General features: G+C 41.4%; 1 protein-coding gene across 1 annotated transcript in view; it reads right to left on the reverse strand.

Annotated features, from left to right (window-relative positions):
• The window catches only part of ADAMTSL2 (ADAMTS like 2), a 151,744-nt gene extending 144,928 nt beyond the window's left edge, over positions 1 to 6,816 (reverse strand). The window contains exons 1-2 of the mRNA XM_089677047.1: positions 6,664 to 6,816; positions 6,439 to 6,540 (exon numbers count right to left, since the gene is read on the reverse strand). The gene's annotated coding sequence lies outside the window, so the exon portion shown is untranslated. The remainder of the gene's footprint in view (positions 1 to 6,438; positions 6,541 to 6,663) is intronic.
• Positions 6,817 to 17,259: the final 10,443 nt, after the last annotated feature.

Raw genomic sequence — 17,259 nt, forward strand, 5'->3', positions numbered from 1 at the left:
TGATCTGCAGCCAAGTGTGTGGCCCTCTACTGTCAGAACCAGTGTGCAGGAGCCAGGCCAGAGCCTAATAGTACCAGAGACCCAACTACTGTGGGGAGCTCCGCCCCAATTGCTACCAAAGTTCTGCAGGTCCAGTAGGGTGGTACTTTGTCCTCAGACCTTGAATCCTTCCAGGTGGTCAGCTGTGTTACAAGAACTACCCTGGACTTCACTGTAAGAGAGACATGCTGTTTATGAGGATAATTGTAAGAAGATGTTTGTTCTGTGCTATTTTACGGAAGTAGTGATTTTCAGCTAGATTCTCTGTTCTAGAATCTGACAGAGACTATGATATACAGTCACATGTTACCCTATGTGAGCAACAGAGACATTGCTGTGAAGAGTCCATGTTTGTGCAGCTTTTGTAATCTGTTTTGTATTATTCTGTAGTGTATGCATGTTCTTTGCCATTCTCACAAAGTTTAGCATTATTGGCCCTAACTTTGCACATTTTTAGTATACTGTAAGTTACAGTTATTCTCTATCTGATCATTCCACTGATTACCTATCCTGTTACACTGCAACCTTCAGCATGAAGCTGTACACTCTAAAGAGACTGAAATGGTGGGAAGAGACATATGGATGGTGCACACCAGGGGCGGACTGACCATTCGAGCACTCGGGCACTGCCCGAGGGCGCGGGGTCAGTAGGGGGCCCCATGAAATACCCCTGGTACCTTTTTATAGGCTTTTTTTGAGTGTGGCTGGTGGATATAGGGGCCCCATGAACCCCTATTGCCTGGGGGCCCCATGAGTTGTCAGTCTGCCCCTGGTGCACACCATATCAGAAAGAGATCAAGAATAGCAGCCTCTTTCATTGTACGCTTTCTCCTGAATTAGCTCTGCAAAGTGTGTATGGGGATGATTCTGTAGGCTTTTGAGGACTGATGTAAAAAGGTTATGTGTGCTTAGCAATGAAAACTTTGGTGTATAAGGACACATACTGAAAGGAGTCTTTACTGTAAGAGCTGTAAAATTGTGGAATAATCTTTCAATGGAGCTGTCTCTAGCCAACCCATTCATTTGCTGTAAAAAGTAATGACTTCGTTTCTCAATGCACAAAACATAAGCAGCTACTAAAATGTATAAGTAACAATGAACAATGCAACAACGTGTTGAGATAGAGCGTAACGACTGCCTTTGGGAATTGGGAAGGATTTTTTCCCTGTTAGAGCAAATTGAAGAACACACCAATTTTCTGCCATTCTTTTGGTCTTTTGTAGGTCTCAGGTTCCAAGATGCAAGGTGTTTTCATTTCTTTTTATGTATTTTCCTCTTCTGGTTGAACCTGATCTGTCATCTTTCAACCTAACTATGTATTAATAACACAGGAAAACAAGGGGAGAAATTTGCCAAAATGGATTTTTCTATGGAATCTGAACTGTTGTAATAACTTTTTTATATGAAAAGGGGCCAAATTCCAATTATGACTTTTTTCAGGCCTCCCAGGTGGCAGACGCAGCCAGTGTTTCGACAGACTGACACACGCAGTTTCTGAGAGCCAGGACCACATATTATGTCAGCAGCGAAGGTTCATGTGATTTAATGGCTGCAAACAATGCTGTAATCGTCTTTCCGTAGAATGACTCACGCTTATTTCTGGCCGGAGAATAACACTGACACTACTATCCAATGCAGGCACTGTGATGCTACATGCTTCATGGGGTATATTATTAGGATGTGCAGTAAAGTCAGCAATACATGTTACAATATTAGACTAGATTGGCTCAGACGATGTAAAAGTCCGCAAATTCAATTAACAACACACAATAACCTATCCTGTAAAGCATGTAGTGAGGTTCATGGCTATATCAGTCCTACTTGTTATTTTATGGGAGTTTTTCTTTATACAAATGCGTAAGAAATATGGTAATACAGTACACAACCCCAAAAACAGAAAAGGTAGTAATAAACCCATACTCAGAAAACAGGTAACAGTAACAAAGAGGTTGTACTGTGCAGCATCTGTACATACAGAAAAAGAACAGATACTGAGAATTACACTTATTACACAGAACAAGGGAAGTGTTACTGAGCAGCATCCATATACACATGAACAGATATAACAGAGAATTATAACCAGCATACAGATTAAGAACAGATACTGAGAATCACACTTAAGATACAGATCAAGAGTTGTGCTACTGTGCAGTATCTTTACGATAAGAAAAGATCCTGAAAAGTTCACCCATTATGCTGAACAAGAGAAGTGCTACTGTGCATTGTTACTGCATGAAGAATAAGTGCTACTGAGCAGCATCCATACATACAGAGCATGAACAGATACTGAGAATTACAAAGCATACAAAACAAGAGATGTGGTTTATGCAGCATCTATTCATACCAAATAAGACTGGACAATGGGAATTTAACCCAGCATACAGCACAAGTGAAGTGGTATTGTGCAACATTCATACATACAGAACAAGAAATTATTGTGAAAGTTACACCCAACACACAGAACAAAAGAAGTGATACTGTGTAGTCTCCACATATGCAGAATACAAACAGACAATGAGAATTAAACCCTGCATACAGAACTAAAGAAGTGTTGCTATGCAACATCAATGTATATAGAATAAGAACATATACTGGGAATTAGCATTTACAATATTTACATGGGAGAGTCTGACAGGCTGTCAAACTTGGCATGTAGCAACTGCCAAACTGCGATGCAAAGCATCATAACGGTGGCAATGTGTTCTCATACTCGCAGAAAAATGCGGATCAACCAACTGTTTTATTGCCCCCTGGCCACACAATGGAAAGGAGGCATATTGAGAATTACACTCAGCATACAGAACTGTATTTACAGAATAACAGCATACACTGACAATTACACCAATCATACAGAACAAGAAAAGTGCTACTGTTCAGTGTACCCACATACAGAACAAGAACAGATACTGAGAATTACATCAAGCATACAGAACAAGAGAAGTGGTACTGTGCAGCATCCATACATACAGAACAAGAACAGATACTGAGAATTACATCAAGCATACAGAACAAGAGAAGTGGTACTGTGCAGAGCCCATACATACAGAACAAGAACAGATACTGAGAATTACATCAAGCATACAGATCAAGAGATGTGGTACTGTGCGGCACCCAAACATACAGAACAAGAACAGATACTGAGAATTACATCAAGCATACAGAACAAGAGAAGTGGTACTGTGCAGAGTCCATACATACAGAACAAGAACAGATACTGAGAATTACATCAAGCATACAGAACAAGAGAAGTGGTACTCTGCAGCATCCATACATACAGAACAAGAACAGATACTGAGAATTACATCAAGCATACAGAACAAGAGAAGTGGTACTGTGCAGCATCCATACATACAGAACAAGAACAGATACTGAGAATTACATCAAGCGTACAGAACAAGAGAAGTGGTACTGTGCAGAGTCCATACATACAGAACAAGAACAGATACTGAGAATTACATTAAGCATACAGAACAAGAGAAGTGGTACTGTGCAGAGTCCATACATACAGAACAAGAACAGATACTGAGAATTACATCAAGCACACAGAACAAGAGAAGTGGTACTGTGCGGAGTCCATACATACAGAACAAGAACAGATACTGAGAATTACACCCAGCATACAGAACAAGAGAAGTGGTACTGTGCAGAGTCCATACATACAGAACAAGAACAGATACTGAGAATTACACCCAGCATACAGAACAAGAGAAGTGGTACTGTGCGACGTCCATACATACAGAACAAGAACAGAGAATTACACCTAGTAAGGAAACAAGCAGAAAACAAGAGACTGGTACTGTGCAGTTCCAGACATGAAGAATAAAGAACAGATACTGTTCTGATGACCGGCTTCTATCGAACAGGCATGCTGGAAAACCAACAGCCAACCAGCATCCAATCAGCCCTCACAGCCAATGGCTGCGAGAGCTGATCAGTGAGTCCTGGCGGGGGGTGGTTCCCCTCCTGTCAGAACACAATAACACAGCACTGTCGCTGTACTAACATTCTTTGGGTTAGTACAGCGATCTGTCTGTTTTTTTTTTCTGTTCAGTCCTCTGGGTTGAACTGAAAAAACCTAACGTGTGTACCAGGCTTGAGAATTTCACCCAATGTATGGAAAAGAGAAGTGCAGCATCCATACATACCAAATAACAAAAAGTATCGAGAATTACATCTGACATACAGAAGAAAAGGTAATGTGCAGTATCCATGCACACAGCATAAAACAGATACTGAATATTACACCCAAGGTTACAGAACAAATGAAGTGTTACTGTACTGTACCCAAACAGAATAAAAGCAGATACTGAGAATTAAACCCAGTATACACATCCAGAGAAGTGATACTGTGCAGTATCCAAACAAACAGAATACTAAGAATTATGCCCATCATAGAGAACACCAAAAGTGGGACTGAGGAACAGGGGCAGACTGACCATTTGAGTACTCGGGCACTGCCTGAGGGCCCGGGGTCAGTAGGGGACCCCATGAGATGCCCCTGGTACCTTTCATGGGCTTTTTCATAGGCATTTTTGGGTGTGGGCGAGGACACGGGCCCCATGATCTCCTATTGCCCGGTGGCCCCATGAGTTGTCAGTCCGCCCCTGCTGAGGAATGTCTTTTAGTTAATAAAACACTACCTTAATGACATGTTAATAATCTCCAAGAAACAATGCATCTGTGGTAAAGTAAAAAAGTCCACTTAAGCTGGCCACACACTGATAGATTTTTACCATTCAGCCTTCATGCTGAACAAAAGAAATCTAACAGATTCCTCCATCCAAGCTAAACAGCGCAGATGGTTGAATCGCCCACTGTGGCTTTCGTATTCTGACATCTGACAATCTTGGCTGCCAGAATACCCAAATAGTGTCAGCATCTGATTGGATGCAAGTAGTGTTCCTCCTGTCTCCTTCAATTTTTCAATCAAAGAATGTCAAGTACAGTGGTGCTTACAGGGCCACAAGCTGATCGAATTTTAGCCAGTTCAGTAGGAAATTGACAGAATTCACTTATTGTATGGCTAATTTAAGTCTACCTTCCTTCTGAGTTTATTTAATGTTCTGTGGGCTAGAGTTAAGATGGCCATACATTATACAATTTTCTTGCCCAAATTGCTTTGATTTACCTTCAACTAATTAGTGGCAAGGTATGCCTGATTGCATACAAATTAAAAGTGTTTAGGTTTGACCTCATATTATTTGGTTTTGGTAAATCTAAAGGAAAATTGTACAATAAAATTGTATAATGTATGGCCAGCCTTAGGCTCATTCATGCATAAGATTGGGGGGCAGTTAAACCCCACGGCTGAGCCACACTTTTGCCATCTTCCCCAAAACCACTACCCCCTTTAGCTGCATGACAGCAGTCGGGGGTGTACTCATTTAGTGACTGAGACAGGAATTATATCACCTGTCCATTCAAGTGAATGGGGCCAGTCTACATGCAACCCACAGTCAAGTGCATTGCCCACGGTTGTGGCACATTAGTGGGGGATTCAAAAGGTTAAAGCAGGCAGTGAGGATGCAATATAATGTCTCCTCAGTGCCTGTCAAATGCTCTCTGAAGAGCGATCAGAACACAGATTGTTTTTCAGAAATTGAAGCACATGTGAATGAACCCATAGGGGACATTTCACAATGTTGCTGGCTAAGACTCTTGTCACATGATGCTATTTTGTAAGAATCATGGTGGGCTGACCAGGGCTTTTTGTGGTTGATGTATTGGTATGAATTTTGTGACTGTGTAGTGTTTGGGGTCAGTATTTATTGAAAAGCACAAAAAAGGTAAAATATACACAAATATTGGTTTATACTCTTGCTCTGCATTGTTATGTCATACCAGGGCAGTGCAGAGCTCATAGTCCTGATAAAGTTGTACTTGGATGTCCTGTCTACACAGCGCAAAGTGTCCCTGAAAATGACTGGAAATTGCTGGCACCTAAGCGTATCATCACAAGCTAGGGCGCACTAGACAGATCCGATCCAGACCGCAGTACAAGGAAAATTTGTGTCGCTTCCAATACATCACATTCCACACCAACCTGCAAAATGTTGAATATTTTCTGGAAACTAAACTTCATTTTTTGCTTTTGTTCTGAAAGCTTTCCCAAGAAATGATTTGACTAAATATCCAACGATTCCTACAACTAGAAGGCATACAGGCTAGTTTAATAAAGGCAAAAGGCAATGTGCAGAGTGCAGGTATCTACAACAACCATTCAGAATTCATCCTTTCACTGACGTCAGTAAAGCCAAATTTGGTTGGTTTCCGTGGCGTACTGCACTTTGCACATAATCACTCAGCTGCCGTATTATACAAGTGTGACATAGTTATTCAACTGCACAATGAAAGCATAATAATGTTGATAATATTTTGATATTTTCAGGAATACCTTACCTGGCAGTGTTCTGAAGAATAATGGTTATCACAGGTTACAGAGGTATCGATCAGGTAATGCAGTGGATGATCAGAATGATTGACACAGCAAATCCCAGTTGTCTGAAGGGTATAAAGTTTGAAAATTAATGACAAAATCTACTGTTTACTGTTATCCTGATGACACACAGACCTTAGTAGAACTTTGATGAAATGGACTGTGACAAGGTCTGCCCCTTTAACTACCTTGCTCTGTCTGTCTGTCCCTGAGTGACTGTCTTCTCTCCTGGCGGTTGTGGTCACTGCTGCTGCTGGTTGCCTGTGGCAGGTTTTATAGCTGCTGTCAGGAATTCACACTTCAGACACTCACTACAGCCTCCTGTCCTTTCTCCTCCTTCATCATTTTTTTTGCAATCATTTAGTCTCTATAATAACCCCCTCCTCCTTCCATGAGTGCTCCCCTCCCTTTTCTTAAAAGAAAAAAAAACCCTCCCCTCCATCCCTCTCCTTCTACCCTCCATCCCAGCTGAACATCCCCTCTTTTCCTATTCCTTGTAGTGTCTTTATCTTTTTGTTTAAGTCTGTCTTGCTGTCAGCTTTGACGTCACCTATAAACAAAAGCATTAACCACTACCAGGACTTCCAGCAGTCGAGGCATTTTGCAGACTTTCTGGAAATGTGTAAAAAAAAGTTGATATTCATCCCTTTTGTTTTAGTTTTCACCTGGACATGAAAAGATATTAGTAGCTGATTAATTACAAGATTCTTACAGACATGCCAAAGATTTAAAAATTGTTACTATAATCAAACTCAGGGGCTACAATATTATCTATTCTTTGGACCAAAAAATAAATTGGTCATCTGGACCTGTAAGATGTTCACTACAGCAACAATGCATTATAACACGAGGTAGAAAATGGTCTGCTCCTAAACTTCTCTCTACTTTTTTGATTACACCTACCTCTCGAGTATCATGCGCTCCAACATGCCCCCCTGTAAGATAGAAAATACTGTATTCATTGCTTTCTCTCTGCCTTTCTGATTACACTCAGCACCAGGACATCTCACTTTCTAATATGACCCTCCATAAGGTAGAAAATACTCTTCTCCTAGCACTCATTCTACCTTTTGGATTACACTCACCACAGGAATATTACAACTTTCAACCTAACCCTCTAAAAAGGTAGAAAATACTCTGCTCTTGACCTTCTCTTTACCTTTCTGATTACACTCACCATGGGAATATTAGAACGTCCAACTTGACCTTCCATTAGTATAAAATACTTTGCTATTCTCCTTATTTTTCTCTACCTGATTAAACTCACTTCCTGGACATCACACCCTCCAACATGGACCTCCATCATGACCCTCCATGAGATAGAAAATACTCTGCTCCTGACCTTCTCTTTACCTTTCTGATTTCAGCTTACCATGGGATATCATGACCTTCCATGTTTTCTTCTAGACAGGAAAAATGCTCTGTTCCTGACATATCTCTATAACTATCTCATTACACTCAACAGTGTAATACGAACCTCTCCAACATGACCTTCAGTGTGGTAGAAAATACTGTACTCCTAATCTTTTTTCTACTTTCCTGATTACACTCCCCACCTGGATAGCACATCCTTCTTTCTATCATGATTATTTATTACAGGTACTGTACTTTTATAGTGCCATCAATTTACGTAGTGCTTCACATACAGTCATGGCCAAAAATATTGGCAACCCTGTATTTCTGTCAGATAATGCACCACTTTGCCCAGAAAATTGTTGCAATTACAAATGTATAAGTATACTCATGTTCATTTCTTTTGTTTGTATTGGTATGACACAAAAAAGTGGAGAAACAAAAATCTGACACATTCCACGCAAAACCCAAAAAATGGACTGGACAAAATTATTGACACCCTCGATTTAATATTTGGTAGCACACCCCTTGGAAAAAATAACTGAAATCAATCGTTTCCTGTAACCATCAATCAATTTCTTACACCTCTCTAATGGAATTTTGGACCACTCTTCTTTTGCCAACTGCTCCAGGTCTCTCAGACTGGAAGGGTTCCTTTACCCAGTTGCTGTTTTGAGATCTCTCCACAGGTGCTCTATGGAATTGAGATCTGGACTCATTGCTGGCCAGTTCAGTACTCTCCAGTGCGTTGTCTTAAACCATTTCTGGGTGCTTTTTGATGTGTGCTTTGGGCCATTGTCCTGCTGTAAGACCCATGACCTCTGATGGAGATGGACCCAACTTTCTGATGCTGGGCCCTACATTGCACCCCAGAATTCTTTGGTAGTCTTCAGATTTTGTAATGCCATGCACACAGTCAAGACATCCAGCGCCTGAAGCAGCAAAGCAACCCCAAAACATCAGTGATCCTCCACCATGTTTGACTGTAGGGACTGTATTCTTTTCTTTAAAAGGCCTCATTTCCTTTTCTGAAAACAGTAGAATAATGGGTTTTATCAAAAACCTGTAATTTTGTTTCTTCTGTCCACAGCACAGTCTTCCAAAAGGATTTTGGTTTCTTCAGGTAAGTTTTGGCAAACTTCAATCTGGCCTTTTTATGTTTGTTTCAGCAGTGGGGTCCTCATGGGTCTTCTACCATAGTGTCCCTTTTCATTCAGATTATATTGCAATGTATAGTGCGAGTTGACACAGTTGTACCCTGTGCTTGAAGGTCAGTTTGAATTTTTTTGGAAGTTGACCAAGATTTTTTATCCACCATTTTTTCAAACAAAACTTTGTTGCAATCTTTGATCAAGTTTTTCTCTTTTCTCCATGTCCAGGGAGATTAACTACAGTTCCATGGGCTGTAAACTTCTTGACAATGTTGCACACAGTGGACACAGGAACTCTAAGATCTGTTAATTAATACAGGTGAGTTTAATTACAAATGACAGGAGCAACACAAACTTGGAATGCAATTTTTTTTCACAATTTTGAGAATGTGTCAGATTTGGCTTTTTTTGTTTCTCCAATTGTTTTGTCTCATACCAATACAAACAAAAGAAATAAAAATGAGAATGTCTAAACATTTGTAATTACAACAATGTTGTGGGTGAAGTGGTGCATTATCTGACAGAAATGCAGGGGTGCCAATATTTTTGGCTATGACTGTATATATTATACATTCACACAATCAGTACCCAACCTCCAAGGATCTTACAATCTACATTATGATTAGATTCATCACCAGGGTATCGTTTTGCCCAGCATGGCACATCACAAACTAAAAATACTCCTGAACTTCTCTCCGCTTTTCTGATTACACTCACCACCAAAATATGAAACCCTGATATGATCACATATAATTTCAGGATTCTTGATTGCAATTGTTGAGTTTATCATTCTACTCATTAGTTCCTCTCAGGGAATGTGGCAAGTGATTATTATTTGAATCATTTTTTAGCTGTGGGTTAGGGTTTTGGGGTGCAATCATTTGAAAAAAATATTTTTGCTATATTTACTGATTTTTTGTATTTATGATCTTTTGGGGGTTACCCGAAGCTCCTCATACATTGTTGTTATTGTTGTTATCATTATTGTGGGTTTTCTTTTTGTTTCTTTCCTCCCCTCCTTTTTTCTGTGTGGGGCTCTTGGGAATTTTTTTTAGCTGGAACTGGATTTTTCAGTAGAGCTATCTACTGTTTCAGTTATATTTATTTCAGTGTGATGGAAGACCTTTAATGAATGGTCCAAGTTGTCCATGGACTTTAAAGGAACATTATAACTCCAAAGAACACAAAATTACAAGTATACATATCTGAATTAAATTTTGATTTCCCATGTCTGTGGATAATCTAAGAATATTTTGGCAGTTTTCATCTATATGGGTACAGGCTAGAAGTTACATTTTCCCTAGAAAATAGTTCCTTCCTGGACACATCATGTATTTAAAGTGTAACTAGTGTTAGATATATTTTTTAATAGTAACACCTCTAGATATTTATTCAGTCTCACAGAGATCACAGTACTCCCCTTGACAATGCTTGTGTCTGATATTATCTCCAGTAGGACAGAGCCATCTTTGTTCAGGCATCATCCAGAGTCAATCTTGACAATCATGTAAATCCTGGTGTCTGTGCAGCTCTTTTCTGCGTCCACAATTGTCTGGCATCATAGGTGTTGCTAGACCTGGGCGCCTGGGGAACATGCCCCAGGTCTCCTGGGTAGCGCCCCAAGTTTAGTGAGACCTTTCACAGGGTATTTCACTTTGACTTTATTGCTACATAGAAACTCTGGAGGTGGAAGGCAATGGTGCAAGTCCTCATAATTTTTTCTCAAGTAACATACTGAATCTCTCTCTGTCTACCAACAACACACCCATTGATTGCTGCAATGTGCTATGTTTGCCACAGGGTTTGGTGTAACCATGGGTGCTCCATGTCTGCATTCTAGCACCTTGTGAATAGCTACAAAATTAAAATGAGGGTATAGTAAACCAAAAAGTCAGTAGTGTGCCACACAGGTTTTAATGACAGATGAGGGCAATCCTAACCTCCTTGTGAATCTCTCATGATGAAATTATGAGAGCTGCCATTGTTGAGGTTTTTTTAAAGCAGGTAATCACTAGCTCTGTGGAAAGCCATAAATAGCTGAGGTTGCAACTGACCTGTCATTGAAATGTTCAGGGCTTGGCAGCCACAGCTATCACTCATAGGTGGCTGTAACAGCTGCAGGAATCATGAGATTCCCACCGCTGTCATTTCCACCAGCACTAGTCACCTGTGCAAATGTAGCCTTAGGCTCTGGGCTGTCATCTTGACACTTGAGAAATCTATTCTCCAATCCATCATTCTTGTTAGTGGCCCAGTGTTGAAGTAGTCAGGATGACAGTCCTACAGGTGGCTTTTTACAAAAAACTATTTGGTCAGTTAGTTAATTATAAAGGAAACCTTCCCTGAGAGACATAGTGGCCATTGTTGACTACAAATGCTGATCCTCTCTGGCTTCAATACAGTAAAGAGGAGCTTCAATCTCCCCCAAAAAATAAAAAAAATTCAGCAGCTACAAATACTGTAGCTGCTGACTTTTAATATAAGTACACTTACCTATTCAGGGATCCAGCGCCGTCCTCACTGGGGCCAGTTCTTTGCCAGACTTCGGGTCCCCGATATTGGCATGTATACTAAGGAAAGCTGGCTGTGCAGCCGAAAGGAGTCTGCACATGCGCTTTGTGAATGGTTTCTTAGACTTCTGGGATCTATGACATATCCCAGAAGACTGCGGGCAAAGAAGGAAGGGGGGTTGAACTTCCGCTCAAATCGCCTAGGTGATCCAGGCAGAAGTGGGTGAGGGTACCTGTCAAAACCAGAGCAAGATGGATGTGTGACTTTCTACTTCTTTCTACTTTCCTGATCTGCACACTGGTTCCAGGTCAGTATTGAAGCAATAGAATCGACTTAACAGCCAATCAACAATCATTTCTAGAGACTGGCATTGGCAGCCTCCAATAAAGGTTTCATTTAATTGTGGACCCTGCTTTACACTGTCTCAGACTGATGACCAATGATCTACTTCTTCCTAATGAATCTGATTATTTTTCTCTGGATTGAAGCAATAACTAAAACTATAAATTGGCAAACTAAAGTATAACACCAAATTGGAGAAAGCAGACAGTGAAAACTAAACCAAAAAAGTAATGATACCTCCTGCAACTTCCTGGCTTAATGGAATTGACATAAATTCTCTCAAATGTTTTTAGTGAAAGGGTGAGAAGTCTTTATAAACTGTTGAAACCTGTATGCAAAATTGATTTTACTGGAATATTTGTGAAGCTGCATTACAAAACTGTCAGAAATATTGATTTAAAAAAAAAATGAGAGACAAAGCTACTTCCACTTTCACCAACAGGCATTTTTTTTATCCTTGAAAAAAATCAGTAGTGAAATGGACAAAGAGATTTAATAAAATTAAAAAGTGGAAGAAATGAATTGGGTTAGAATGAGAAATTTGAGCCAACCGTAGTCTCGTCCCCCGTCTTTATTAGTGATTGCCTTTCTCAAACAAGAAACCTATTCAGAGCTGCCAAATGGTATAATTTCCCCTCATTATAATTTCCTAGTGGAGTATAATGCATGGACAGAACATAGTTTTAGTAATCATTACAGACAGGTCATGGAGGAATTCACAAGCTGTACTTTTTAGGAAAAGAAAGGGTTAAAGTAAAACTATAATTGCATTGGGGGTCAGTGTTTTGTATTTATAACGTTTTTGCTTCTATCTTTTTAAGCTACTGTTATACACAGCATATATACTGTACATCTATATAGATATACAGTATGTACTAGCCCAAAACTGTTGCAGTTTTTTTAAAACAGTTCTGTAAGTTCACACTAGCTTTGTAAGCAGGTGTTTGCAGGCATTTCAGGGGTATTTTTAACACTCCTCAAACGCCTATAAAATTAAACACATGGCAGCACACAGTGCTGTTCACACTGAAGCGTTAGCATTGCTGCAAAATTGACTCCTCATGTCCAGTTAGGAGGAGTTGAAGCCTTTCAATGCCTCCCATTCAAGTCTATGGTAATGATCCTCAAATGCCTGGCAGATGTTTACGGGGCATTTGCAGGGCGTTAATACCATTAACTTCATTATAGGAGTTTTTGGTGTGGTTTTAACGCTTGGAAAACACCCATGAAACGCCTTAAAAACACGCATAGGGTCTTTTGGGGAGCGTTTGGGGAGCATTTGAGAAGCGTTAAAATTTTCCCCTAAATGCACGTCAGGTGTGAACAAGCCCTAACTATTTGGTTTCCTCTGAATAAATTGTTTGAGTTCTACAACTTTGGAAGTTTTATTTACTTTTCAAATTTTTTAAATTTTCAATACATACAGACAAAACATAGAAACAGTACAGAGTTGTGCATAAAGATAAGATATACAAATTGACCATGGGTCTGTGACACACTATATACAAAGTATATACAGTATATACAGACGCAATGTCATCACAGGAGAATTATATAATCATATATAGCAAATAGCAAGGAATAGGTTTACCCATCTAATTACTTTGGGGTAGTTTAATTCCCCAAAACTGTATAGAATATCAAAAGAATGCACGACTCAGTAGCAACCCTCCCCCCCCCCCAAAAAAAAGAAAAGAAATGACAAAAAGAGAAAGAACAAAAAATAAGGTAAACAAAAAAAGAAGTCACGGTAAGAAGAGACATTGAATTCTGAATATGCACCTGGCAGCTTGCATCCATGGCAAACAATTGTCAGAGCCTATGACAGCCAAGTGCAGGCTACAGATACGATTCAGAGTCCATACATACTGTAACAACCAAGAACACTAGATTTCAAAATGGGTCTCAATTCTCTCATGCAGCTGGGTTGTCAAATGTTCAGTAGGATTTGTTCTGGGAAGGGGGAAGGAAGATTTGTGCTGGAGAGGAATTTGGAGGAGAAAAGAATTTGTGCAGGGACAAGAAGAGGATATTGTTTGAGAGGAAATTGGAAACTGGGGGGCAGGGATTCGTGCTTGGATAGGGCATGGGTGGATAGGATTTGCTCTAGGGGGGCATTTTGCTGGGAACAGAAGAGGGCTTGTGTTTGGAGGGGTGATTGAAGGAGGCTTGGGCTGGGGACAGGGGAGGAGGATTTGTGCTGGGAAGGGAGATTGGGGGCAGCAAAAATTTGTGCTGGTAAGGGTAAGCATGCAAATAACTGCTAGAATTTTTTTTTGGGGGGGAGGAGTAGGGTTCTTGCTGAAAGTAGCGTCCAATATTTTGGGAGGAGTTTTGCACTTGCCTGATCCTTAAACTGATTTTGTATTTTACTCCTGACACCCACAGTAAAGCACATTACATGGGGGGGCAGCAGGGCACATTACATGGGGGGGGCAGCAGGGCACATTACGGGGGGGCAGCAGACTGTATTACATGGGGGGTGCAGGGCACATTATGGGGCACAGTAGGGAACGTTACATGGGGGGCAGCAGGGCACATTATGGGTACAGCAGGGCACATTACAGGGTGGCAGCAGGGACATTATGGGGCACAGCAGGGAACATTACATGGGGGGCAGCTCGACACATTATGGGGCACATCAGGGCATATTACATGGGGGTATAAGGGCACATTATGGGGCACAACAGAGCACATTATGGCGGGAGGGCAGCAGGGCACATTATGGGGCACAGCAGGGAACATTACAGGGAGGCACTATGACAGAAATATTTATCAGCAATCTCCATCAAAAAATCTATGAAGATAGATGAATTCCACTTTTTCAAACTGTTGGAATATTGTATGAGTTTTGTCTTATGATGGACAGATTATACAAGTGAAAGCAAACACCTGAAACACAGCATGTGTAATCAGTGGTGTATTTAGGTTTTGTGCTGCCCTAGGCAACACAAAAATCGTCTGCCCAAATGGACACTGACCAACACAACCTCCCCTTCCCCCTCCCGCGAAGAGAGAAATGTAATTGACCCGCACCTGGAAGAGCCTTCCACTACCCTCCCAACCCCACCCTCCCGGCGATAGAGAGACACTCATCTTCATAGCTCTGGACATCTCCAGGAGCAAGAGCCAGGCTCTACATACACCATCAAACAGCCCGATGCCTCTCTCGGATTCCACCTGGTTCCCATGGTGCACATGTCCCTTCTTTCATCCCTTCTTCTAGGGGGAGGTGCTGCCCCCCTGAAAAACGCCACCCTAGGCAAGTGCCTTGTTTGCCTTGTGGTAAATACACCCCTGTGTGTAATGTACTTTGTGTATTCGGGAGTGTTGCCTTGTTGCTGGGCTCTCTGCGGTGGATTTCCTGAATAATCAAAGCATTGTCTTGGCTGCTGATTAGCTTACTGTTAATTAGATCACTGTTAGCTGTACTTTTTACTGTGTGCACTGTTTAGGATAATGTGATCAAGTTCTAACCTAATCAGTGCAATATTTGTTGTTATTTTTCATGTGAGGACTGCCCTATTTCTGAGTGTATAAAAACCTGTATTTCTGATGAATAAAGAGTTCCAGTTTTGCACCAAAGCTAGTGTCGCCTAGTCTTGGGTGCAATGCCCAGCTATAATACCTTGGTCCTGTGTCCCAGTGGTCAGGAATCAGTTCTCTGAAGGAATCACCCAATTGGTGTGACAGGCAGTCCATCACAGGCACAGCTGGGCATATTACATGGGGGGCAAGAGGGCACATAATGGGGCACAGGAGGACATATTAGGGATACAGCAGGGCATATTACAGGGCACACAGCAGGGCACATCAGTGGGGCCACAGCAGGGGACAGTATGGTGTATCATGGGGCATGCAGCAGAGCACCTCATGGGGCACACTGAAGGGCACATCACAGAGCACACTGAGGGGTACATCACGGGGCACATAGCAGGGCAGAGGGCAAATCACAGGGCACACAGTAGTGCACATCACGGGGCACACAGGACACACAGCAGGGCACCTGGCACATCACGAGACATACAGCAGAACACAGGGCACACAGCAGTGCACATCATGGGGCAAATAACAGGGCATGGTGCAAACAGCAGGGCACTGCACAGGGCACACAGCAGGGCACCTGGCACATCACGAGACATACAGCAGAACACAGGGCACACAGCAGTGCACATCATGGGGCAAATAACAGGGCATGGTGCAAACAGCAGGGCACTGCACAGGGCACACAGCAGGACATATCACAGAGCACACATTAGGCCACAGGGCACACAGCAGAACACAGGACACGTCATGGGGAAAGAAAAGCAGAATGCAGGGCACACAGCAGGGTACATTGCTGTCAGTTTCCTTAACATGCAGAGCAGCGCAGGAAGGAACTGTAATGAGACCTCTCGTGACACTGATCCTTGCTGGCCCCTCTTCTTGTCCATCCCAAGTGTTGTCACATGCAAGCACTTGGGGTGGACAGGGAAGGTGGCACATTTTCTTTTCCTCTGGTTCTATGGCCCAACTTATGAACCTACACATAGGCCCACTGATTTCATAAAATGCCCATGCCCCCTTTCTAATCAAACTTCCTACCATTACTTACAGCTTAGACATGCTCTGTTTATAGAGTTCAGAATCACCCTTTTGGTGTGGGGTACTGCATACTATAGAACACACTAATTCCACAAAAGTTATAATTTCCACTCTTCCAGTTCACCTGGCAGCTTTAGAGCATACAATAAATCTTCCATGTAAATCAGGATAGGTTAAAGGCTTGGGAGAACTGACAGATGAGCACTGGTCCTAAATTCTGGAGTCTCTCCTTTTAATTTCTCAGTCACCTTCTCAAAAGTTGACACAACTTTTCATACTTTATAGGTCATACTAGACACCCCATAAAATTAGTATACATGAAACGTGGTTGTCCAGTTATCATAAGTTCATTAAATTATGGGACAGTGAGCGCAGGTGTAGTACCTACAGCACTAATGTTGGACAGGTTGCTTTCTCTCTTGATGCTAGTGTACCTGTTTACCCTGTTACTGTGGACATGCTACACTAATTCTTCCTATTTTATTTACACTAGGATGATAGTAGTTTTGTGATGATTGTGATGATTTTCTTTCCCTATGGGTTCTTAATGTATGTCAAGAGACAGAGGTATTCTGATGAGTTAAATTAAAAAAAAAAAGTGATGTATCTGTTGAAGGCTGTCTAGATGATACAAGGACACAAGATTTGTATTTTGTATTATAGAAGAGACATGGAAAATCTGTGTCATATATTCAGGTGTATTAAAGAGTTACTAAAGACTATTTTTTTTATCAAAATAACATAACTACCATACCTACCTTCTCTGTGCAATGGTATTGCACAGGGCAGCCCCCGAACCTCCTTTTCCTGGGGTCTACACTCTCTGCTTCAGTGTCTGCCCCC

The sequence above is a fragment of the Staurois parvus genome, unplaced genomic scaffold, assembly GCF_062004578.1.
Source record: "Staurois parvus isolate SC_StPar_1 unplaced genomic scaffold, SC_StPar_1.0 ptg000176l, whole genome shotgun sequence".
Taxonomy (NCBI): Eukaryota; Metazoa; Chordata; class Amphibia; order Anura; family Ranidae; genus Staurois; species Staurois parvus.